Raw genomic sequence first — 27849 nt, 5'->3', positions numbered from 1 at the left:
AAACTTACCTCTCGAGTGGATTTCATATTGCCAAACTTGTTTCTTGTACTCATGTACTTTCTTCTTTGGGTGACACCTGCTTCTTGCACGGTTGTCTTGGATTATACCTGTTTCAATCTTTTCAAACAAAGAAATTCTCTTTGTTACAGTTAGACGGAAATGGCGGTTGGTTTGGTGGCCTTGATTATTACAGTTGCTTTGTTGCGTCCTTGTTTCTGTTAAGAAGTCCTGCCATTGATTGGCTTCAAATGGCGAAACCTTTTTAGACTGCTCAGGCTTGTATTTCCAGATTCTGTGATGATTTGCCTTGTAAGGCTCTTTTTCCATCCGGTTTTGCTTGGGGATTTTTCAACGGGGATTTTATTGGGGATACTCTGTGGGGTTTTGTACAAGGCGGACTTGTCGGGGATTTGTTGCCAAACGGACTTGCCAGGATTTGTTGGGAAAGCTCGCTGGGGAATTTTTTTACAAAGGGAAGCTCTGTGGGGATTTGTACAAAGGGAAGTTCTGTGGGGATTTGTACGAGGCGGACTTGCTGGGGAAATTTCTCTCTTTTTTTTTTTTAAACTTCAGTCAAACATCATGATTCATCAGGTTTGGACAAACGTACCAACGAAACGAGGTGTTTTCCTTCGTGGAATGGAATTCCCTGAAACCAAACCTGCCACCTATCCTTTCTGGTATATTTGGAACTTAGGGTTACAAAATGAAAGGGATTTGAAGAAAAACAAAGAAAGGAGAAAGCAAACTTCAGCAAAGAAGTGCCCCTTTCGGGATAAGAAAGACTTGTCTGAGGAAGACAATGCTGGCTTTAAACGGACATGACATGCTCTTTGGACTGGACGCCTGACCTTCAATGAACTTGCATTTCCTCCCGAACCAAAATGGACCTGTGTTTCCAAACCGGTGAAACTTTGCCGAGACTTCCTGGGGTGGAGTCATCTTTTCGGCCAACAGCGCCCTATGCGGGTTTTCGCTAGTTGACCTCTCTCATTTCCCTCCTCACTGTCGCTCGATAGCACTCTTTGCGAGTTTTTACTAAACAAGCTCTCTCATTTTGGTTTCTCTACTCCTGTCGCCTCACGGTGCCCGAAGGTTTTCACCAACAAGACTCTCTCATTTTATTTCTCTCAATTTAGAGTGTATTGTCCTTCAATCGTGATACTTCTTGGCTTCCCCCTACCTTTGGTAATTGATCCGAAGGGTTTGTGCTTGGTAAAGAAAAGTAGATGATACTACGACTTTTAAACCGTTTGACGTGCCCCGGTTTCAATTTCAGGGTAAATGGGATTTTATTGTTGGTGCGACTGAACCTCAGGGAGAGGCTGCCTACGTATCCTTTCGGAATCAAGTCAGACATAGTTCAGGCCTCGATCAACGTTTTGTTTTGTTTGTTTTGTTTTTTTTTTCTTTTTCTTTTTCTTTTTCTTTTTTTTTGTAACCAAAGAACCTTAACCGGCTCAAAGGCTTGTAGAGAGAGTTGATAGTGTTTGGGGTAGTGGGAATAAAACCTCCATCATTTCAAATGCATCAAGATCGCTGGGGTGTCACTCAGACGTAGCATCTTTTGACTGCATCCGCATTCACCGCTGTTTCGGGATCATTTCCTTCAATATCACCTAGGTACAATGCTCCTCTCGGCAAGATCTTCCTGATGATGTACGAGCCTTTCCAATTTGGAGCAAATTTCCCTTTTGCTTCCTGGTGATATGGCAGAATGCGCCTCAGTACCAGTTGACCTACTTCGAAATTCCTGGGTCGGACTTTCTTGTTGTAAGCACGGGCCATTCTTCGTTGGTACAACTGTCCGTGAGAAACCGCGGCCATTCGCTTCTCATCAATCAAAGTCAACTGCTCTAATCGAGTCTTGACCCACTCGCGGTCTTCGATTTCAGCTTCAACAATGGTTCGGAGCAAAGGAATTTCTACCTCTGCTGGTATCACAGCCTCAGTCCCATAAACCAAAAAATAAGGGGTTGCCCCCACTGATGTGCGTACCGTAGTGCGATATCCCAACAATGCAAAAGGGTAGCTGTTCATGCCACTGTCGGGAGTTCTGGATCGTCTTCCTCAAAATCTTCTTGATGTTCTTGTATGCTGCTTCTATAGCGCCATTGGCCTTGGGCCGATAAGGAGTAGAATTCCTATGCGTTATTTTGAACTGCTCGCACACATCTCCCATCAAGTGACTATTCAGGTTCGCTGCGTTATCTATGATGATAGTTGCAGGGATACCGAAGCAACAGATAAGATTCGAATGTACAAAATCCACTACAGCTTTTTTGGTGACCGACTTGAGGGTGACAGCTTCTACCCATTTTGTGAAGTAGTCAATGGCAACCAATATAAATCTATGTCCATTTGAGGCCTTAGGCTCGATCGGACCAATGACGTTCATGCCCCAAGCAACAGACGGCTAAGGTGCAGACATGGGATGCAATTCTGTGGGAGGTGCATGAATCAAATCACCGTGCACCTGACACTGATGACACTTCCGAACGAAGCTAAAGCAATCCTTTTCCATGGTTATCCAGTAATAACCTACTCGAAGGATTTTCTTTGCCAAGACATACCCGTTCATGTGAGGTCTGCACACTCCTGCGTGTACTTCGTGCATGATCTTCCTTGCCTCCTCGGTGTCAACACATTTTAGTAGATTGAGGTCTGGGGTCCTTTTATACAACAACTCACCGCTCAAAAAGAAACCACTTGCATGTCGCCTAATGGTTCTCTTTTGATCTCCAGTAGCATGCTCAGGGTATTCTTGTGTTTTCAAGAATCTCTTGATATCATGGTACCATGGCTGTATACTCGATCCTGTCTCGATTGCATTGCAGTAGCCGTGTCTTTCCCTGATTTGGATTTCCAAGGGATCGACGTGGGCGTTGCCTGGGTAGGGTAGCATTGAAGCCAATGTAGCAAGTGCATCCGCCAGTTCATTGTGACATCGCGGGATATACCTGAACTTTATTGATTTAAAACGCTTGCCGAGGTCCTTCACGTGCTGTCTGTAAGGTATAAGCTTGATATCCCGAGTTTCCCATTCACCTTGGGCTTGCCGGATAATCAGGTCAGAATCTCCCATAATCAGTAAGTCTTCGACATCCTGATCGATCGCCATATGCATGCCCATAATGCAGGCTTCATACTCAGCTGTATTGTTTGTGCAAAAGAAGCGCAGTCTAGCTGTGGCGAGATAATGCTGACCGGAAGGCAAAATCAAAATTGCCCCGATCCCAACACCTTTGTCATTCACGGCTCCATCAAAGAACATCTTCCAAACATGAGCGTCCTCCGAGACCACTTCTACGGTGTTTATTTCTTCATCTGGAAAATAGGTACTCAATGGCTGGTATTCCTCATCGACTGGATTTTCGGCCAAATGATCTGCTAGCGCCTGGGCTTTCATTGTTGTGCGAGTGACATAGACTATGTCGAATTCAGTAAGCAAGATTTGCCACTTGGCCAGTCTTCCAGTAGGCATTGGTTTCTGAAATATATACTTCAAAGGATCCAACCTGCTTATGAGGAAAGTAGTGTGAGCTTGGAGATAATGTCTCAGTTTCTGAGCCACCCACATTAAAGCGCAACACGTTCTTTCCAACAGAGTATACTTGGCCTCGTAGCCGGTGAACTTCTTGCTCAAGTAGTAGATTGCTTGCTCTTTCTTTCCGGTTATGTCATGTTGTCCGAGGATGCAACCGAAAGAATTTTCTAAGATTGTCAGGTACAAGAACAGTGGTCTCTCTGGCTCTGGTGGGACCAAAACCGGGGGATTTGAAAGATATTCTTTAATTTTGTCAAAAGCTTCTTGACATTCGGCCGTCCATTTGATCGCCGCGTCTTTCCTCAAAAGCTTGAATATGGGCTCACACGTGCTCGTCAGCTGGGCAATGAATCGACTGATATAGTTTAACCTGCCCAACAAACTCATCACGTCTTTCTTCATTCTTGGGGGAGGTAGATCTCTGATAGATTTTATCTTTGTTGGATCTAATTCGATACCTCTCCTGCTTACTATGAAGCCCAAAAGCTTGCCCGATGGGACTCCGAAAGCACATTTGGTTGGGTTCAGCTTCAAGTCGTACTTCCTCAGTCTCTCGAAGAACTTCCTCAAGTCTTGGATGTGATTATCCTGCGTCCTGGACTTGACTATCACGTCGTCCACGTACACCTCTATTTCTTGATGCATCATGTCATGAAAAATGGCAGTCATGGCCCTCATGTAAGTAGCCCCAGCATACTTCAAACCAAATGGCATGACCCGATAACAGTAGGAGACCCAAGGCGTAGTGAAGGCAGTTTTCTCGGCGTCTTCTTCATCCATCAATACCTGATGATACCCAGCGTAACAATCTACGAAAGACTGTATCTCGTGCTTGGCGCAATTATCAACAAGGATGTGGATGTTGGGCAGTGGGAAATTATCTTTGGGACTTGCTCTATTCAAATCTCGGTAATCTACACATACCCGAGTCTTCCCGTCTTTTTTCGGTACTGGAACCACATTTGCCAACCATGTTGTATATTTGACCACCCGAATCGCTCCCGTTTTCAGTTGTTTGGTGATCTCCTCTTTAATCTTGTCACTGACCTCAGTTTTGAACTTTCGTTGCTTTTGTTGAACTGGAGGATAATCAGGGTGAATTGGCAATTTATGAACCACTAGATCGACACCTAGTCCCTACATGTCATCGTATGACCAAGCAAACACATCTTTAAATTCAAAAAGAAGTTGAATCATCACGTCTCGCGTTTTCTTATCCGTGTAAATGCTTATTTTGGTCTCCCGGATTTCTTCAGGAGTTCCTAAATTAACCGGTTCGGTGTCATTCAGATTTGGCTTAGGTTTATTCTCAAAATGTTCCAACTCTCGGTTTATTTCCCTAAAAGCCTCTTCTTCATCATATTCTTGTTCTGGGTTCATTATTTCACAATTAAATAGCTCGTTGTGATCTGGGCGTGAAGTCCGCAAGCACGTCATATTTAAAGCCGCATTATTATAACTGAAAGAAAAGATAAAGGAAAAATAACAAAATCAGAACAAAGGAAAAATGGAAAAACAACGATGATTTTTTTTATTTTTCTTCTTGAAATTTGGAAGACAACAATGTTTACAAACTCAGGAATTCAAAACAACAATTAAAAGAAGAAAACATCCAAGTTATATCCTGGAGATAACTTGTGATGCAGGAAAGGTGGCAAGACAGGTCTACGCGGACTTCCGCCTAGTCGGGAATGGCGTGGCCTCCCAGTTTTGGAGTTTGGCGTTTTGCCCCATATATAGTATTTCGGCGGTGCTGGTGTCTTCTCTTGGTTGAACCATGTGAGCCTCGTAGAGCATTTCTCTCATTGCCCCACATATCTCCTCGATTTCCTCAGTCGTGAAAACCTCGTCGTCTTCTTCTTCAGTGTATCTTGGTCCGACGAAAGTTTCATATAAATCCGGCAGTGGCCGAGGCAATTTCCACCCCTTATTCTTCCTTTTCTTCGCCCATTCTTCATCTTCTGGAGTGGGTTGAAAACCTATCCCAAAAAGTTTTTTGGCGGAAAGTAGGGTGATGGGTTCCGTTATTCCCTGCAATGTTCATCCGAGCCCTTTTCCTGGCCTGAATCCGTGCCGGATCATCTTTTTAGCCACCATAACCGAGGCGTTAGACAAGAAAGGTTGGGGGCAAGGTCTTCCCTCTTCATGCTGCTCTGCTAACACAATCTCGAAAGCTTGATAGACCGTGTGTTCGCTTCCTTCTCTTGGTTCGAGATATGGGATGGATGGGTCCCGATAAATAGCATGCTCGTCTTCTCCATGGACCACAATATCTCGGTCTTCGTACTCAAACTTCACCATCTGGTGAAGAGTGGAAGGCACAGCTCATGCCACATGAATCCAAGGTCAATCGAGGAGAAAATTGTAGGATGTATCCATGTCTAGCACCTGGAAGGTTACTTCGAACTCGACTGGTCCTATGACCAACAACAGGTCTATTTCCCCCATGGTATCTCTCTTGATGCCGTCGAAAGCCCTTACGCAGACATTATTGGGGCAGATTCTTCCGGTCCCAATTTCCATTCTTTGTAGCGTGGAGAGCGGACAAATGTAAACACCTGAACCTCCATCCAACATTACCCGCTTGACATAGTAGTTTTCGCATTTAACTGTTAGATGCAAGGCTTTGTTGTGAGCCGCTCCCTCTAGGGGTAAATCGTTCTTGCTAAAAGAGACCTGATTAACGGCGAAGAACCTTTCTGTCATTCGTTCCAGTTGTTCGATTGAGGTTTCAACTGGCACGTATGCTTCGTTCAGGGTCTTGAGTAAGATCTTTTGATGCTCGGCTGACCTCATCAGCAGAGATAGCATGGACACTTTCTCAGGGCACTTGCGCAGTTGATCTACTACTTTGTAGTCTGGCATTTTCATTTGTTGGAAGAAAACTTCCGCTTCTTCAACGCTTACAGGCTTTTTTGGTGGGAAGCGTCTCCGTGTTGCGTTGTTTAGCTCTTGAATGTTTGAATACTTTCCAACGAAAGTATTTTCTGGAAGTTCCCCCGTAACTTCTTTACCTTTGTACGTTACCAACGTCCTTTGATAATTCCACGGCACTGTGGACGGGTTGGTCATCGGCTTTTATGGCACGCGTCCGATAACCACTGGCTCATTCAGTCGAGGTGGTTGAATCGTCCCCCGGACCACATAGGCCCCCTTTAGTACGTACATAGGCTTTGCCCTTTTGACTTCGAAGCTCTGCGGCTTCTCTGCTCGTCCTCGTGGGATGTAAAGAACTCTATTCTTCACAGGCACCGTCTTCTTCTCTGCTTTCTTTTCGGGCTCGCACTTCACAGTATTGACCTTTTCCCCCTTTTCTGGTTTCTGGGCTGTTTCAAGCTTTTTCCCTGCGTCAACGATGGCGATTATAGCTTTCAAAGCAGCGTCAAATTCTCCGTCTTCGCAAATCATTCCGATCAACGGCTCGTTGTCGTGAGCAGGTAATGGATTGTTAGTCACATTTGGGACCTCCTCGTCCCTTAGCACTATTTTCCCTTGCTCTATTAAATTCTCGACCACTCTTTTCAATGCCCAACAGTCATTTGTATCGTGTCCCTCCGCCCCTGAATGTTAGGCGCATCTGACACCGGCTTTGTAAGAAGGTGACGCCGGGTTGTGCCTTGTCTGAGGGACTGGCTGCAGGAAATCCAACTGGACTAGCTTCGGGAACAAAGTAGAGTATGGTTCACCGATGGGCGTGAAAGTCCTCCTTCTAGGTGGCTCTTGAGGACGGAAGTTATTTTGCGGAGGCTGTGGGTTATAGTGGTTGCGGTAAGGAGGCTGATTTTCTGGGAGGTGGAGCTTGGCCTCAGTTGGCTTGGTGCGGCGGATGGACATAAGGCTGGGTGTTCATGACCATGTAGGGTTGATGACCATATGGCAGACTTGAGTGGGGGTAGTAGTGTTGTGGGGTTCTTTCCGGAAAACGGGGCCTGGGATTACGGTATTCTCTTGCTTCCGATGCTGCCATGGCTGTTTCTTCCTTTTTCTTCCCTCTTGCCATTCCTCCGGACCCGCTTTGGACGGCTTGGGAAGTTGCCCTTATGGCTGCTTGACTCAAAATCCTACCCGTTTTCAGCCCATTCTCCACCATCTCTCCAATCTTAATCGCTTCTGCGAACGGCTTTCCCATGGCTCACATCATGTTTTGGAAATAGTCAGACTCTTGAGCCTGGAGAAAAGTAGTGACCATTTCTACCTCATCCATGGGAGGCTTCACCCTTGACGCCTGTTCGCGCCACTTAATAGCATATTCTCTGAAGCTTTCTGAAGGTTTCTTCTTCAAATTCGACAGAGAATTTCGGTCTGGTGCAATGTCGATGTTATACGGGAATTGTCACACAAAATCTCTAGAGAGATCATCCCATATATGCCATCGGGACATGTCCTGGTCCATGTACCATTCCGAGGCTATTCCTACCAGACTTTCCCCGAAATATGACATTAGCAATTCCTCTTTTCCGCCGGCTCCCCGCAATTGGTTGCAATATTTCTTGAGGTGAGCAATGGGGTCACCGTGCCCGTCGTACTTCTGAAACTTTGGGGTCTTGAAACCCACTGGTAGGTGCACGTGAGGGAACATGCATAGGTCGGTGTAAGAGACGCTTTTCTGTCCACTCAAACCTTGCATGTTCTTCAAACTCTGTTCGAGGCTTCTCATTCTTTTGGCCATCTCATTTTGTTCAGCAATTCTGGGGTTCTGATCCTGCCCAGGTGCAAGCTCGCACTGAGGCTGTGGAGGATGATGCTGGTGGTGAACCTAGTTGGTTCCATTGAGAAAGATGGTGCTTGGAATGTAAATGAGGACGAGTCAAAATTCGGCTTGTATGCAGCAGGTTGTGCCGTGATCGGGAAAGGTGGTGCAGTAAAGATGTTTGTGTTTACATCCGATGTTGACGCTCGGGGATAAGACTCAGAGGGCGATCCAGCAGAGAAGGCCGAAATGGCTGGGTATCCAAACGGGGTAGCAGGATAGCTTATGGGGACATTAGAAGTCCCGCTTGTCCTGATGAATAACTCAGGGAATGCAGGGACGATGCTTGGTGGCTCTTTTCCGTTATTCCAGTCGTCTAGCATTTCCAACATGCGGAGCTGCAGGATCCTATTTTCCTCCGCAGTTGCGGACTCGGGCGTGAGGACAGTCGAGATCGAACTCTCCTCGGAAACAGAAACTGTTGGTAAAGAAATTTCTGCAGACATTTCTATGCTTCCTTTGGACCTTGTGAAATAAGTGTGAGCACTGCCTCCTGACTTAATAACAGGTAATTGAACACTCCCTTTCGACCTCGTGAAGTATGAGTACGAGGCTAGACTTTCACCAAACCAACCGCCTTTTCCAAAAACCTGGAAGGAACTCAACGACAAACGAACGGTTAATTCGAATCAAATAACAGATAGGCAATCTCACGTTGGGGCATGATGCACCTATACAGTTAAATGGATTCCTACATGTTTGCGACGAAAGCATGTGTCATTCCGGCATTCTTTTTAGGCTTTCCTTTTATTATTTTCCTCTTCTTTTTTTTCAATTTTTCTCTTTGGTTAAACTGCGACCGGATCCGATGAGGATTTCCTACGTATCACGATGCCACGTGAATTAGATCATTACGTAGTTCAAACACAAATGAGCGTAAAAAGAAACACACCTTTTATTGCTAAAATGGTCTATTACAAACTACATTTTGCAACAGGAAGAGCAAACTTTGAAAATAAACCTAGACTCAATCAGACTAAACACCTAGATGCGAAAGACAGACAGAAGATGCTAAGATATAGACTCGACTTATGAGTACATTATGTTTTTGAGAATTGGTGCCCGCGGGGCATCGTTCGGCCTCGCCGCGGTCCTAGGTGTGAGATCCTTTTCAAGTTGTTCCAACTCGTGCATGATCTGCTTGACATAACCCATCACTGCTGAGAGAACGGTAATGCTGGTCATGTTCTCACACCGTAGACACCGTCTGATGATGGCGTGGGCAATGGCCCTGATCCTATCTCTGGTTTGTTTCTTCTCTATGAGTAGGTGTCTTATCTGATCACTGCACGTCTTGTATACCTGAGAATCCTGTATATGCTGATTCTTTAGTTGCCGCACTTCTAATTTTATCTGGGCTAACATGTCGTAACAGTATCTGCTCTCAATTTGGAAATCCTCGGCCTGATTAGCTGCTTTGGTCTCAAGTGTAGCCATCTCTCTCTTTATTTTGGCAATAGTTTTCTCGTGGTCGCCTTTCAATTGATTCAAGTATCGGCGATGCTTATCTGCTCTTGTATCCCACTGCGCCCTGAGCTCCGCTATGATGTTTTCAGATTTCTCTAAACCATCTTGCCATTCTCTGACTTCACTTTTTAGCCTTTTTATCAACTGCTCATTTGATCGACTCCTTGGCTGTTTATCAGCATCCATCCTCATCTGTTTGATCTGGGCCCTGAGCATTTCGTTTTCCTGAGTCAACCTGTTCCGCTCTCCCAGATCGGTAGCAATTTGCACGTTGTGCTCATATTTCAGGCTTTCCACTTGTTGCTTCAACATGCTGATTTCAGTACAATAGCCTCTTTCTTTCGCCAACCAATCCCACTGCTTTTGCGACGACTCGGCGAAATTCAGGATGTGGGGTCTTTTAGCCGGCCTTTCATGTTCGATTTCTCTTCTGTACCATGCCAGGTAGCCTGGTGCCATCTAACTTTTGGTCTGATCTCGCACGCAAGTATCTGCTTTCAAATATTGACATTCATTCCAGATCTGGCGGATTTTTGCTTCCGGAAATTGTCCGTCAGGACTTATCTCAATCGTTTGAGCACTAAGATCCTCCTCGTATGGTATCATCTGGTATCTTCCGAGCTGTCTAAAGACTCGGCAGGGCGCGTAAGGTTGAATGCTCTTAAGTCCCATCAGCAGGAAATGAGTTTTAGTTGCTGGCATATATATGACCTCATCAACAGGCAGCCATCCCAGTGTCCACTGTATTTAGCTGGCAGTAAGAGCTTGAAAGAATGAGGTCCATGCCATAACTCCTTTGGGCAGACTGATCTCTTTGGTTCTCGTGTAAAATTCTTCTATGCAGGTTTTCTCCGAGGAACGATGGCTCAAGAGCTCGGAACGATGGCAGAGATGTTCAATCATCCACATTTGTAGCAGCAAGTTACAACCTTCGAAGAAATTCCCCCCGGCTTTGCAAGCTGTGAGAGCTCGAAAGATATCAGACACCACCATAGGTGCGAGAGTGCTATCGTTTTGAGTGAGCAACGTACTGACTACCCCGGATATCTTCAGATCAATATTCCCATCTTTCCTTGGAAATACTAAAAGGCCCAAAAATGTTATCATGAAAGCCACCCGTCTGTGTTTATCCCACTTCTGACGACTATCTTTGCTGCATAGTTTGTTAATCGGATTGTTGAATCCTCCTACATGACCATACATGTCGTATATGAAGCATGGATTACAAAAACCGGCGGCCAAATCTGGATTGCGGACTGTCCTGGGTATTTTTAACGAGTCCAGGAATCGATGTACCGTGACAACTCTTAGGGCGACCAGGTATTTTTGCCTTAACGGAAGTTCAGCGTTCCCGATGTACCCAGCCATTTCTTCCAGAGTCGGGGTGAGTTCAAAATCGGAGAAATGGAAAACATTGTGTGCCGGGTCCCAGTAGGTAACCAAAGCTCTTATGATATCTCCCCGAGGCTGGATTTCCAATAAACCCACGAGACCTTTCAGATATTTCTTGACTTCATCTTGTCCTTCACCACCTAGATCATTCCACCATAGCCGCAACTTGACAGAGATTTTAGTCATTATCGAAAAGTGTTCATTTTGCATCGTGTTCATCCTGCACATTTATTAAGGTGGCCCTTCTTTAAAAAAAATATTTTGACTATTTTTCAAAAAAGAAGATCAGATTTTCGAACACGGCCTTTCAGCGCTTCAGGGATGAAGATTTTAAGGCTGTGTGGGTCAATTTGGAAAAAATCCTAAACATGACCCAAAAAGGTGGTTGTTTATGCAAAGTCAGCCTTCCGGCATCCCTTTTGGGAACATTCGGCTATTCATGATAAAACAGCATCACCTGACTTATTTTGACACATTTTTTTTGGTTTTGGCTATCTTAGCAAAAAGCGAGGTTGAACCCGATGGGGGTTGCCTACGTATCTCACATCCGGTGAGAATCAAACCGGCGTAGTTCGGTACCTCGTGAATAGGGTAAATCAAATAACCCCCTTCTTTTGGAATACAATTTTTAAAAGAAAAAGCAATAATATTTTTTTTTTATTTTTATATATTATTTTTTTTTATTTCTTTTCAAAAAAGAAATAAAGAAAATATTCTTAAGGACTGCTAAATAGCATGTTTTTTTGGATTTCTAATAAATCAAACTAAAAGACAAATTTTATATATATTTTTTTAGAAAATGCCGGTGAGGTTTTGACATTACTTGGGCATTGGTTTTATTTTTTCAAAATAAGTACTTATCTCCCTACACTGCTATTTTCTTCTCTTTTTAAGTTTTCCCCTCTTTTTTTATTAGGATCCGGTCAACATGCAGATCTGAAGCAAATAAATGCGCAAAACAAACGGGATGCAGCAGGATGGTCTTTTCATTTCAGGTTGCCTGTCCTAGACGGACCCAACCCCTGTGTTGAGTCCCCTATGTCAAATGCAACATGATTCAAATAAGCGTTCCTACTAGGGATCCGCCATGAAGTTTCGTTATACTAGGTTTATAACCTGGGTATATGTTCTAGACTGTGTATCCGAGCGGACAACTCGAGTCGAGGAGGGGGCTACGTAATGGGGACCCGCGAGATCGTCCGGCTTTGTAACTTGTTCGGCCTCTTTCTTATTTCAGGTATTGACACTAACAGAACAGGGAGTCTCGACCAGCGAGCTTCTCCCTGGAGGTAAGAAGAGAATGGTTTCGGCACAGTTTATATACAGTTCAGATAATATCAAAGCGGTAAAAGACAACATTTAGCACGTTATGCCAAAACATGTAATAAAGATCAGATAATAAGGCCAAATATAACAATTATTCTAAGCTCGAATTCTTGAACCCTGAACCAGTGGTTCTGGGTTAGAACTAATTCCCCAGCAGAGTCGCCAGAACTGTCACACCTCCTTTTTGCGCGCCCGGCCCCGAAGGGTTAAATGCGCGAAGGGAGTTTTTTCCAATTTAAGTGACAATATTCGAAATGGGATTATTTATTTAATTCAGAGTCGCCACTTGGGAAAGGTTTGGCTTTTGGTGTCCCAAGTCACCGGTTTATCTTGAATCCCGAATCGAGGAAAATATTCGACTTTTCCAAATGAAGTCTGCGAACCAGAAATTCTAAGTAAGGAATTCTGTTGACCCGAGGGAAGGTATTAGGCACCCTCGAATCCCGTGGTTCTAGCACGGTCGCATAAATTGTTATAATGGCTAAATATATTATTTAAATACATGTTGTGACTTATGTGCTTTTATTAAATTTAAAACCGCTTTTATTCTTATCATTTATTCTTATAGAATTGCAACGTCGTGAAAATGCATCTCGAACCACGTCACAATCAATGCACCCGTAGTTGTTAACACATTTCGACTCCGTTGAGATTTGGATTTGGGTCACATCAATGTGCACCCGGACTTAAGAATGTAATTTCAATTGAGTCGCGCCTAAAGAGTCTAACGTGTTATTATCTTTGGGGAAGACAGTGAAATTCACTAAACAGTCCATCCCAAATTCTAAGTATTTATTATGGTTAATTATTGAGGGCCCCGCAATTTGCATTTTTATTTGGCGAGGCTCGTCTCATTATTTTTTAAGAGGATAATCTTAGCCCGACTACATTTTTTCTTTTTGTTTTTCTAAAATGAATGAGAAAAGATCCTAAATCGTCACAAGCTTACAAGAGGCATACCATATTAAATGCTAGATTGAGACGTGCATTTATTGAAAGGAACATTACTAGAAATTATGAACCAAATCGAGGACGATGAAATAATATATCCAAACATGATTAATCATCCTATAGCTAAATTAACTCCCCATGATTATGTGAACAAACGAATACTCGTCCACGACTATTAGTGCTGGGATTAACCTTAATTATTAATGCTCATTTGGGAATTTATTTGATCTAAACGCCAAAACCTCTTATCCAAACTTATGCCTATTAAAATAGTTTTCCTCAAAATTGTCGCCTTATTTCAAAACAATGAGTCTATATCGAAACAAGGAATTTAGCAAGGGAGTTGGCGTACGTGGCTAACATGTTAACGTAACACCACATGAGAATTTGTTTGGGATACATTTATCTTGAAATCAAATGGGACCAAATATAACAGATTTGACAGTTCGGAGGTCTAGACAAGAGTACATACGGATGCTTGCCATGATTCTATGTTATACTATCATCACTAAATCAAACCCAATGGTTACACACATGGAAATACATCTGATCTAACAACAATACTATCTAATAGTTCATCTCAATTAGGATGTGTGTTAATTCATACAGAGCAATTGCAGTTGGAATGAACTTAAACAAATACAGGCCAACTACCATTCAACCTATGGCTATATTTTGAACACAAGTATTGTGAAGTAAACAACATTCATTTCTTTATTTCTGCTTCAATCTTCAAGCTTTTAACAACACATGGTTTCAGAAGTGTGTACCTGGAAGTGGTTACAATTGAAGAAGAAGAGAAGTCAGTAATGGCAACAGAAACAGCAGCAGTAACAAACTGGTAACAGCAGAACAAATCCCAGTGCAAGATGCAACTATAGCCGATGGAAAAAGTAGCTAAACGAAAGTAGTAGGCAGTGTAGTAGGAACAGAACTCCAGACAAACCAATTCCAAGAATAAACTAATGCAACACACCACCAGTAATCTCAGTTGAGACTTGGCAGAATCGGTACTGCTTAACAGATTGACAACAAATGAAATCCAAACAACAATAGGAAGAAACAGTTTCTGATTTTTCTATATGTTTTTTATTTCTTGCTCTCTCTCTCTATCTGTATCTATGCTCTCTAAAAATCAGTCTGAATATCCCCTAACTAATAGGAGTTCTGCCTCTTTTTATAGCCTAACATCAGGCTATTCACCGCCTGTTAAGCAACTCAGAACCCATTCCTTTTCAGCTGTTTTTTTCACTCAAGCATTTAAAATTAGGAACCCTCCCATGATATTCCCTGACAGCCCTTTTAATCAACTTATTAAACTAAAAGCAAACATGGGCAGCAAGAATATAACCTGACAGCATATGCTGTCAAGTTATTTTAATCTCTAAAAAGGGCCTTTATGCACATGTTGTGCACAAGTGCACATGCCACCAATTCAGATTGCAACTAAACAAACCAATTCCTTACATTTCTGACTCAAATACAACAACTATAAGTAGCTATACTCGATTCTTAATTTGATTCAAACAAAGTTTAGCAGGAAAACAAATCAAATTGTTATCATTCAAACAGCTGAAACTATTCGACGACACGTATCGAATCGACTATACTAATTATAACATATACAATCAACAGCCAAGGATTGGAATCAAATAGTATTGCACAAAGGGTTCATATTGCACTGTCAAAACAAAGATGACCTTGGGAATTGATTACTCAACCAATTTCAATTCAATCGATTATGCAGTTTACATACACACACATTATCAGTGAATGAAGAAAAACTTGACTAAATACAGAGGTCCGGGCAAGGTGGACAACAACAGTTGATAAAAATTCAAAAACACAAATTAAACAAAACGTTTGGCCATACTAACAGACCTTTAACAAACACATGAACTGAATAAAGAAAAAGAAAAACAAACTTACCTTAAAGCCTTGAAAAATCAGAAAGCCTTAGCTCGGATTTGAATAGACCTTTCTTGGGGTTGAACGGACTTTAATCGAAGTGTTCTCAACTGAGAACACTTCGATTAAGGTCCATTAGATCCTAATCACTTGGCTCAAAAGGACACAGACCGGGCCTGGGGTTTCTAGGGTTCCTAGATGGCAGATTTGGGATTTGGGTTTCCCTGGTTAGATTCGGACCAAACCAAGCATGGTTTGGTCACGAGGGATTTCTGGGGACTGTCTGGTGTGAAGCTGGGGTAGATCGGTGTAAGTTGAGGTCCGACTCGAATCTTCAAATGAAGATTCGAGAAGGTGGGAGGGGATTCGAGCTAAGCGGTTGGTGGATTTGGGTTCAGGGTGGTGAGGTGTATCTATGGTGTTAAGGTGGGGGTCACCAGCGTCCATGCCGCCGGGATTAATGGTGAGGGGAAAGGGGGCGGCTAGGGTTATGAAGGGTTTAGGTCTGTGGAGGGGATGACCTAAAGGCAGGGGTGTTTGGATATGGGGTGGGGTATGAGAGGGAAGCTTATATATGGGGTGGATGGCTTGATCTCGGCCGTTAGATCAAACGAGATCAACGGCCTGGATCTGAAGGTTTAAATGAAACGATGTTGTTTAGCTTAGTAAGGGTCACGGTTGGTTCGGGTAGAACGGGTCGGATCTGTACGTGGGTACGGGGTATGTGATCTTGGCCGTTGATTATTCTGTGATCAACGGCCCAGATCAAGCAAGATCAAGACTACGTCGTTTGGACGCCCCTGTGGTCAGCTGGTCTGGACCGGGCAAAACACACGTTTTGGGCTCGATTTGGGCCTCAGATTTTAAATGGGAAACAAACCCAAACTTGATTTCAGGCCAATTTTGCACTCTTTTTCTTTTATTTTTCATTTTTAAAACACAAAACCTAATTAAACAAAATTAAAATCCCATTAATTAACACCTAATACAATTATTACACACATATTAAAATATTTAAAGTAGGTAAAATCACGCCAAGGCAACAAATAGGACAAAATATGCATATTTTGTGATTTTCCTTTTAATAACTGGATTACGGTCCAACTATACGCGACACACATTTTTTGTATTTTGTTTGATAAAAAATAAAAACGAACAAGATCACGAATAGCTAACAAGAATGCCACGTAAAATCCAAAACTTGTACAGCAAGACCATTTGCTATTATTTTTATTTCTTTTGGAGTGATTGTCGCGTAAAACAAAAATCACGTGCTCACACCTAGTATAACAAAACCTCATGTCGGATCTCTAGTAGGAACGCTTATTTGCATCATGTTGCATTTGACATAGGGGACTCAACACAGGGGTTGGGTCCATCTAGGACAGGCAACCTGAAATGAAAAGACCATCCTGCTGCATCCCGTTTGTGTGGCGCATTTATTTGCTTCAGATCTGCATGCTGACCGGTTGCTAAAAAAAATTCAAAAAAAAAGGGAAAGAAATAGCAGCATAAAGGGATAATTACTTATTTTGAAAAAATAAAACCAATGTCCAAGTATGTCAAAACCTCGCCGAAAGTTTCTAAAAAAAATGAAAACAAAATTTGTCTTTTAGTTTGATTTATAAAAAAAAAAAAAAAAACATATAAAAAAATTTCCTTTTAATCACTTTCAAAATCAAAAAAAGGTATTTATTTAAAAGTAAAAAAGGGGAAAAATTCAAAATTCAAAAAATATCGTTTCATTTGTAGTATCTCTTTAAAAGATTTTCGAAATTTCAAAAAAAAAAGTGAAAAGAAATTTAAAATTCATAAATATTTCCTTAAAAAATAAAATAAAATAAAAAATAAAATAAAAAACAAAATATAAAAATCCAGAAAAATATTTTTTTTTCTCCTTTTCTTTAAAAAATTTTGTAGTCAGAAGGGGTTTAGTTTATTTTTACTCTACGCCTGATCGGCCCGAACTACGCCGGTTTGATTCTCACAGGGTGCGAGATACGTAGGCAACCCTCATCGGGTCCAACCTCCCCTTTTTCAGAAATAGCCAAAATATCAAAATTTTAATTTATGAGTCAAGTGATGCTTTTGTTGTCAAAAACAGCCGAATGTTCCCGAAAGGGACGGCGGAAGGCTGACATTGCGTAAACGGACATCTTTGGTCATCATTTTGGATTTTTGACCGGTTGATCCTCGCAGCCTTAAATCTTCGTTCCCGAAGTGCTAAAAGGCCGCATTTGAAAATCGAGTCCATCATTTTGAAAGAAAAATCTTGTAAAAAAAACATAGATAGTTTTATTTTTTTCTGATAAAAGTTTTTCGTCGGCATAATCACCTTAATAAATGTGCAGGATGAGCACGATACAAAACAAACCCTTTTCAATAATGACCAAGATCCCTTTTGAGTTGCGATTATGGTGGAATGACCTAGGCAAGGAAGGGCAAGGCAAAGTAAAGAAGAATCAGAAAGATCTCCCGGATTTACTAGACATTCAGCCTCGGGATGATATTATCAGATCATTGGTCACTTACTGGGATTCAGCACACAATGTATTTCATTTCTCGGACTTTGAGCTCACCCCGACATTGGAAGAAATAGCGGGATACATCGTAGGTGATGAAGCTCCGTTAAGGTTCAAGTACTTGATTGCACCTAGGGCCGTCACGGTACACCGGTTTCTGGATTTCCTAAAAATACCCCGAACATTTCATCATCCAGATTTGCAAAAGGTTTCTGCAGTCTCCGCCTCATATATGATAGATACAGCCACGTGGGTGGGTTCAATAAGCCAGACTTCAAACTATGCAGTAGAGGCAACCGACAAAAGTGGGATGAACACAGGCTGGTAGCTTTCTTGGGTCTTATAGTGTTCCTAAGGAAAGACGGAAACATCGATCTAAAAGTAGTTGGGGTCGTCAGTACCTTGCTCACCCATGATAAGAGTACTCTGGCGCCTATGATTATGGCTGACATCTTTCAGGCTCTCACTGTTTGCCGAGTCGGGGGTGACTTTTTCGAAGGATGTAACCTATTGTTACAAATGTGGATGACCGACCATTTGTGCCACCGCTCCCCGCTCTTAGGTTACGTTTCACCCGAGAAGACTTGTATTGGAGAATTCTACACAAGAATCAAAGGGGTTAGTCTGCCTGAGGGAGTCACAGCTTGGACGTCATTCTTCCGAACTCTCACTGCCAACCAAATTCAGTGGACGTTCGGATGGCTGCCTATTGAGGAAATCATATACATGCCGGCAACCAGGCCCCACTTTCTGTTGATGGGACTTAAAAGCATCCAACCCTATGCACCGTATCGGGTTTTGAGGCAACTTGGGAGGTACCAAATAGTGCCAAAAGATGAAGACTTGAGTACCCAAGTGGTTGAAATCAGTCCGGACGGTCGGTTCCCCGAAGAAGAAGTTCACCAGATCTGGAGTGAGTGTCAACATCTGACGGCAAACACTTGTGTGTTGGATACGGATAACGGAGAAGTCTCCCCGGGGTATCACGCTTGGTTTAGAGGTGACATGTCTTGCGAGAGACCAGCAAAAAGACCTCATCTCAAAGATTTCGCTGAGTCATCCCAGGAACAATGGAACTGGTTAGCAAAGGAGAAAGGTTATCGGGCAGAGATCGGTGAGTTAAAACAACAGGTTAAAGGTCTGAAATTCAATAACAGTATGCAGGTCGCTGCAGATCGGTGCAAAAAGAATAGATTGGCCCAAGAAAATGAAGAACTTAGGACCCAAATCCAGAAATTGAGAATGGCTCTTGATAAACAACCAAGGAGTCGATCAGATGAGCAGTTGATAAAAGGACTGAGAAATGAAGTCAGGGAATAGCGAGATGGTTTAGAAGAGTCTGAAAACGTCATGGCAGAGCTCAAGATACAGTGGGTAACAAGAGCAGATAAGCATCGCCGATACTTGAATCAATTGAAACACGACCACGAGAAAACTGTTGCCAACATGAAGAGAAAAGTGGTTGCACTTGATGTTAAAGCAGTTAAGCAGGCCGAGGATTTCCAAATTGAAAGCAGACACTGTTACGACCTATTGGCCCAAATGGAGGTAGAGGTACGGCAATTGAAAAATCAGCATATGCAGGATTCTCAAGCGTTAAAAACATGCAGTGATCAGATAAAATGCTTGTTTATAGAAAAGAGGCAAACCAGGGATAAGATTAGGACCATTGCCCATGCCATCATCAGAAGGTGTCTACGGTGTGACCAGCATTACTGTTCTCTCGCAGTGATGGTTTATGTCAAGCAGACCATGCATGAGCTGGAACAACTTGAAAGGGATCTCACACCTAAAACCGCGGCGAGGCCGAACGATGCCCCGCGGGCACCAATTTTCGAAACCTTAATGCATTCATAGGTCGAGTATGTATCTTAGCATCTTTTGTCCATCTTTTCGCATCAGGGTGCATTAGTCCGTTTGAGTCTGTACTTATTTTCAAGGTTTGTTATTTTTCCCTTGTAAAAGATTGAGTCCCTTGTACTTACTTGTTTGTAATAGATTGTTTCAGTAATAAATGTGTGCTTCTTTTACACTCATCTGTTTCGAACTACGTAATAATCTGATTCACGCGGCATCGTGATACGTAGGCAATCCTCATCGGATCCGGTCACATTTTAACTGCAAATATTGAAAACAGTAATAAAAAAAGAGAAAGAAAGAAAATTAAAAAAAATAAAAAAAATAAAAATAAAATAATAATAATAAAAAAAATATAATAATAAATAAATAAAGGGGAAGCCTAAAAAGAAGCCGGAATGACGCACTTCTTCGTTGCAAACATGTAGGAATTCACTTAACTATATAGGTGCATCATGCCCCAACGTGAGACTACCTATCTGTTATTTGTTTCAAGCTAACCGTTCGTTTGTCGTTGAGTCCTTCCAGGTTTCAGAAAAGGCGGTTGGTTTGGTGAAAGTCTGGCCTCACATTCATACTTCACGAGGTCGAAAGGGAGTGTTCAATTACCTATTGTTAAGACAAGAGGAGGTACTCACACTTACTTCACAAGATCGAAAGGAAGTGTCGAAATGTCTCCAGAAGTTCCTCTGCCAACGATTCCTATTTCGGAGGAAAGTTCAATCTCAGCCATCCCAACTTCTGAGTCAGCAACGGTCGAGGAAAATAAAATTCTACATCTCCGCATGATGGAAATGTGGGACGCCTGGGCCAATGGAAAAGAGCCACCATGTGCGATCCCTGGATTCCCTGAGCTTTTTCCTAGGGCAAGTGGGACCTCCAACACCCCCATAAGTTATCCAAATGCCCCACTGGGATTTCCTACCATCTCATCCTACTTTAGTGGAACACCTTCTGAGTCTCGCCCCCAGGTGTTAGCTTCCGGTGTGGCTTCAAACATATTCACTGCTCTACCTTTTTCAGCCACGGCACAACCTGTTTTACCCAGGCGCAACTTCGATTCATCATCCTTCACATTTCAAGCACCGCCTCTTCCATTGGAACCTAGCCAGTTCACCACCAACGCTTACCCTCAGCCGTCTCTGTATGAGTTTATCGCAGGGCAGGAGAAAGCCGAGAAAACACCTGAACAAGAGGAAATGACCAGGAAAATGAGAAGCATAGAGCAAACTCTCAAAAATATACAGGGTCTGAGCGGGCAAAAGAGCGTATCTTACGCTGACCTGTGCATGTTCCCACACGTACATTTGCCTTTGGGTTTCAAAACCCTAAAGTTTGAGAAATATGACGGGCATGGGGACCCCATAGCCCATCTCAAAAGATACTACAACCAGTTGCGGGGAGCGGGCGGAAAAGAGGAGTTTCTTATGGCTTACTTTGGAGAAACTTTGATCGGCATTGCTTCTGAATGGTATACGGATCAGGAAGTATCTTGTTGGCACATTTGGGACGACTTGGCTCGGGATTTTGTCAGACAGCTTCAGTATAACATCGACATTGCCCCCGACAGGAATTCATTGTCGAATCTAAAAAAGAAGTCTTCGGAGAGCTTCCGAGAATATGCTGTCAAATGGCGCGAACAAGCGGCCAGGGTCAAACCTCCGATGGATGAAACTGAAATGGTCAGTGTTTTCCTTCAAGCCCAAAAGGCTGATTATTATCAAAACATGATGTCTGCATTGGGAAAGCCGTTTGCTGAAGCCATCAAAATCGGTGAAATGGTGGAGAATGGGTTAAAAACAGGGCGAATCTTGAGTCAGTCTGCTATAAGGGCCACCTCCCAAGCAATCCAAGGCGGGTCTGGAGGAGGAGCAAACCGAAAGAAGAAGGAAGAAGCAACAATGGCAACTTCGAGTGTAAGAAAACCCCATCCATCCAGATTTCATTTCTCTGAAAGAGCCCCGCAACACTACTACCCCCATCAAGATGCGGCCTATGCTATGAACCTTCAGCCCTACACAGTAATGAATGCACAACCATATATTAGGCCACAACAACAATTTCACCAAAAGCGAGCTCAATTTCCAAGAAATCAACCTCCTCACCAAGCTCAGTATAATCCCCGACCTCCACAAAATAATCTCCCCTACAATGCCCGCACTCGAGAGTCGCCCAGGAAAATGGACTTCACACCTATTGGTGTGTCATATTCCAACCTTTTCCCTAAATTGGTCCAAATGGGTTTGTTACAACCTGTACCCCCAAATAGGCAAAACCCAGAGTCACCCTCTTACCAACCTGGTGCCCGATGTGCCTATCACTCTGGAGTGGAAGGGCATGACACTGAGAGATGTTGGACTTTGAAAAGGGTTGTTGAAAACCTCATAGAACAAAACCGGATAGTGTTAAAGGATGAAGACATTCCTAATGTGACCAACAAACCCGTTACCGGCTCACAACAATGGACCGATTATTGGGATGATCTGCGAAGATAAAGAGTTTGATCCTGTCTTGAAAGCCATCATTGCAATCGCTGACATTGAGAAAAAGCCCAAGACGTATGCAAAGCAAGAAAAGGGGGACAAGAAGAGTAAACCCCCCCTCAAAACACAGAAAAAGCAGTGGAAACCAAAACTGAGGTAGTACACTCGAAAGATGTCGTCCTTTATGTCCGCCGAGGTTCGAAGAAAGGACAAGTGACATTGAGCCCTCCAAGAAGGTTTGAGCTGAACAAAGGATCTAAAATGTATGTGCCCAAAGGGACCTATGCGGAATGGGGGCCAATAATTTCACCAAGGCTGAATGAGCCCGTGATTATTGAACGCGCGCCGCAGAGGCCCATGACAGATCCTACTACCGTCCCATGGAATTATGACAAGGCGGTAGTAACCTACAAAGGAAAAGAAATCTTGGGAGGAGTAAATGAAACTAACCCAACTGAGAAATCCTTCAACCTGGAGGAGTTGAGTGATTCTACAAAGAGGCGTTTTCCACTCAAGAAACCAGTCAGTGCTGAGGAAGCGGAAGAGTTTTTCAGGAAAATGAAAACTGCGGACTACGAGATAATTGACCAACTCCGAAAGTTTCCCGCTCAAGTCTCGTTGTTGTCTCTACTAATGAATTCAACTGAGCATCAGAAAGTGTTGATCAAGACCCTCAACGAAGCTTACGTCCCAAATGAAACTACCGTGGAACAGCTAGAGAGGATGTCAGAAAGATTCTTCATGATCAATCAGATTTCCTTCAGCAAAAATGATCTGCCCCCGGAAGGGGCCGCCCAAAACAAGGCCCTCCACCTAACAGTTAAATGTGAAGGGTACTATGTGAAGAGGGTCATGCTGGATGGCGGGTCCGGAGTAGATATCTGTCCCCTTTCGACTCTGCAAAGAATGGAGATCGAGACAGGAAGAATTAGGCCCAACAGCGTATGTGTTCCTGCCTTTGACGGCATCAAAAGGGACACCCTAGGCGAGATCGATTTGATTTTGACTATCGGACCTGTGGATTTTGAGGTGACCTTTCAGGTTTTGGATATGGATACTTCTTACAATTTCCTTCTAGGAAGGCCTTGGATTCATGCGGCGGAAGCTATACCTTCTACTCTCCACCAGATGGTAAAATTTGTATATGAAAATCAAGAGATTATAGTCCATGAAGAGGATGAGCATTCAATTTATCGAGACCTGTCGGTCCCATGCCTCAAAGCTAAGGAGGGTAGTGAACACATAGTCTATCAAGTTTTTGAGGTTGTGGTTGCACACCAATGCGAAGAAGGAAGCCCGTACCCTCAACCTTTTCTCTCAAAAGCGTCAGTTATGGTTGCCAAGGAAATGATCAGGCATGGTTATAAACCAGGGAAGGGGCTCGGGACATCATTGCAAGGTATCACCGAGCCTATCACCTTCCCTGCCGCTGAAAAGTTCTTCGGTGTTGGTTTTTACGCCGAAGAAGTTGATGTAATGTGGGTAAACCAACGGAAGAGCAATGGCTGGGTTTTATCTCAGCCAATTCCGCATCTTTACAGGACATTCATCAGACCCAAATACATTGAAGAAAGAGAGGATGAGACCTTCACGACCGAGGAAATTGAAGAAATCTGTGGGGTTATGAGGCAAATGATGTATGAAACCCATATGGTTCAGCCGGGAGAAGGCTCGAGCACCGCTGAGGTGCTTTACATGGGGCCTGGCGCCAAATTGCAAAATTGGAAGGCCACTCCGTTTCCGATCAAGCGGGAATCCTAATAGACCGGTGTTGCCACCTTTTCTACATTACGAGTTATTTTGGAGTGTAACTCGAATGATTTTCTTTTAGTTTCCTGTCCTTAAATTCTGATGTAAACCCTATTATCTTCAAAATTCAATGAAATGAAATTAATATTTCATCTTTCATCTTATTTATTCTCCCTGATTCTTTTTATTTTTTGTTTTATTTCTTTCAGTTCTAATAATGCGGTTTTAAATAACATGACGTGCTTGCGGACTTCATGCCCAGATCCAAACATGCAGTCTAGCTGCGAAATAATGAACCATGAAATGGAATACGATGAAGAAGAGGCTTTTAAGGAAATAAATCGAGAATTGGAACACTTTGAGAACAAACCTAAGCCGAATCTGAATGACACCGAACCGATTAATTTGGAAACTCCTGAGGAAATCCGAGAGACCAAAATAAGCATTCACACGGACGAGAGAACGCGAAACGCGATAATTCAACTCCTTTTTGAATTCAAAGATGTGTTTGCTTGGTCATACGATGATATGCCAGGATTAGGCATTTATCTAGTGGTGCATAAATTACCAATTCACCCTGATTGTCCTCCAGTTCAACAAAAGCAAAGAAAGTTCAAGACTGATGTCAGTGACAAGATTAAAGAAGAAATCACCAAGCAGCTGAAAACGGGAGTAATTCGGGTAGTCCAGTACACCACGTGGTTGGAAAATGTAGTTCCAGTGCCGAAAAAATATGGGAAGACTCAGGTATGTGTGGATTATCGAGATTTGAACAGAGCAAAACCCAAAGACAATTTCCCATTGCCCAACATCCACATCCTTGTTGATAATTGCGCCAAACATGAGATCCAGTCTTTCCTAGATTGTTACGCTGGATATCATCAGGTGTTGATGGATGAAGAAGACGCCGAGAAGACTGACTTCACTACACCATGGGGGACTTACTGTTATCGGGTTATGTCATTCGGTCTAAAGAATGCTGGGGCAACTTACATGAGAGCCATGACTGCCATTTTTCATGACATGATGCATCAAGAAATAGAGGTGTATGTGGACGACGTGATAGTCAAGTCCAGGACGCAGGACAATCATATCCAAGACTTGAGGAAATTCTTCGAGAGACTGAGAAAGTACGACTTGAAGCTGAACCCGGCCAAATGCGCATTCGGAGTCCTATCAGGCAAGCTTTTGGTTTTCATAGTAAGCAGGAAAGGTATAGAGTTAGATCCAACAAAGATAAAATCTATCAGAGATCTACCTCCCCCAAGAACAAAGAAAGACGTGATGAGTCTGTTGGGCAGGTTAAACTATATCAGTCGATTCATCGCCCAGCTGACTAGAACGTGTGAGCCCATATTTAAGCTGTTAAGGAAGGATGCAGCGATCAAATGGACGGCTGAGTGTCAAGAAGATTTTGACAAGATCAAGGAATATCTTTTAAATCCCCCGGTTTTGGTCCCGCCAGAGCCAGAGAGACCCCTGTTCTTGTATATGACAGTCTTGGAAAATTCTTTCGGTTGCGTCCTCGGGCAACATGACGTAACCGGAAAGAAGGAGCAGACGATCTACTACTTGAGCAAGAAATTCACCGGCTACGAGGCCAAGTACACTCTGCTGGAAAGAACGTGTTGTGCTTTGACATGGGTTGCTCAAAAATTGAGACATTATCTCCAAGCTCACACTACTTACCTCATAAGCAGGTTGGATCCTTTGAAATACATATTTCAGAAATCGATGCCTACTGGAAAACTGGCCAAGTGGCAAATCTTGCTTATTGAATTTGACATAGTCTATGTCACCCGCACGGCAATGAAGGCCCAGGCATTAGCGGATCATTTGGCCGAAAACCCGGTTGATGAGGAATACCAACCGTTGAGTACTTATTTTTCGGATGAAGAAATAAACACCGTGGAAGTAGTCTCGGAAAGCGCTCATGTTTGGAAGATGTTCTTTGATGGGGCCGTAAACGCCAAAGGTGTAGGAATCGGGGCAATTTTGATCTCGCCCTTCGGTCAGCACTATCCTGCTACAGCTAGGCTGCGTTTCTTTTGCACGAACAATACAACTGAGTATGAAGCCTGCATCATGGGCATGCATATGGCGATCGATCAGGAGGTCGAAGATTTATTGATTATGGGAGATTCTGACCTGATTATCCGGCAAGCCCAAGGTGAATGGGAAACTCGGGATATCAAGCTTATTCCTTACCGACAGCACGTGGAGGACCTCGGCAAGCGTTTTAAATCAATAGAGTTCAGGTATATCCCGCGGTGTCACAATGAACTAGCGGATGCACTTGCTACCTTAGCTTCAATGTTACCATACCCAAGCAACGCCCATGTCGATCCCTTGGAAATCCAAATCAGGGAAAGACACGGTTACTGTAACGTAATCGAAGCAGGATCATGTACACAGCCACGGTACCATGATATCAAGAGGTTCTTGAAGACACAAGAATACCCCGAACATGCTACTGGAGATCAAAAGAGAACCATTAGGCGGCATGCAAGTGGTTTCTTTTTGAGCGGCGAGTTATTGTATAAGAGGACCCCGGACCTCAATCTGCTAAGATGTGTTGACGCCGAGGAGGCGGGAAGGATCATGCACGAAGTACATGCAGGAGTGTGCGGGCCCCACATGAACGGGTATGTTTTGGCAAAGAAAATCCTTCGAGCAGGTTATTACTGGATGACCATGGAAAAGGATTGTTTTAGCTTCGTTCGAAAGTGTCATCAGTGTCAAGTGCACGGTGATTTGATTTATGCACCTCCCACAGAACTGCATCCCATGTCTGCACCTTGGCCATTTGTTGCTTGGGGCATGGACGTCATTGGCCCTATCGAGCCGAAGGCCTCAAATGGACACAGATTTATATTGGTCGCTATCGACTACTTCACAAAATGGGTCGAGGCTGTCACTCTCAAATCGGTCACTAAGAAAGCTGTGGTGGATTTCGTACATTCAAATCTTATCTGTCGTTTCGGTATTCCTGCAACTATAATCACAGATAATGCGGCAAACCTGAATAGTCATTTGATGGAGGATGTATGCGAACAGTTCAAAATAACGCATAGGAATTCCACTCCTTATCGGCCCAAGGCCAATGGCGCTGTTGAAGCAGCAAACAAGAACATTAAGAAGATTTTGAGGAAGACGATCCAGAGTTCCCGACAATGGCATGAACATTTACCCTTTGCATTGCTGGGATATCGCACCACAGTATGCACGTCAGTGGGAGCAACCCCTTTTCTGTTGGTTTACGGGATCGAGGCTATGATAACGGCAGAGGTAGAAATCCCTTCTCTCCGAATCGTTGTTGAAGCTGAAATTAAAGACAGTGAGTGGGTCAAAACCCGTTTGGAACAGTTAACACTGATCGATGAAAAACGAATGGCTGCGGTCTATCACGGGCAGTTGTACAACAAAGAATGGCCCGTGCTTACAACAAGAAAGTGCGACCCAGGAATTTTGAAGTAGGTCAACTGGTGTTAAGGCGCATTCTTCCACATCACTAGGAAGCGAAAGGAAAATTTGCTCCTAATTGGAAAGGTCCATACATCATCAGGAAGATATTGCCCAGAGGAGCATTATATCTAGGTGATATTGAAGGAAAAGATCCCGACACAGCTGTGAATGCGGATGCAGTAAAAAGATACTATGTCTGAACTTGCTCTGACTATGTTTTTGAACAATTGAGAGGACGAAGGCTTTCATTCCCGCTACCCAAACACTCAAACCCTTTGCTAACCCTTCGAGCCGTTTACCTTTCTTTCATTACCCTCTTTGGAACCCGGAAGTGTGCAAAAAAAAACCCAAAGTTTCCTGAACTACGTTTGACTTGATTCCGAAAGGATACGTAGGCAGCCTCTCTATGGGGTTCAGTCACACCAAAACAAA

This window comes from Nicotiana tabacum, chromosome 18 (genome assembly GCF_000715075.1).
Source record: "Nicotiana tabacum cultivar K326 chromosome 18, ASM71507v2, whole genome shotgun sequence".
NCBI classification, from domain to species: domain Eukaryota; kingdom Viridiplantae; phylum Streptophyta; class Magnoliopsida; order Solanales; family Solanaceae; genus Nicotiana; species Nicotiana tabacum.
This window is presented reverse-complemented; position numbering follows the sequence as displayed.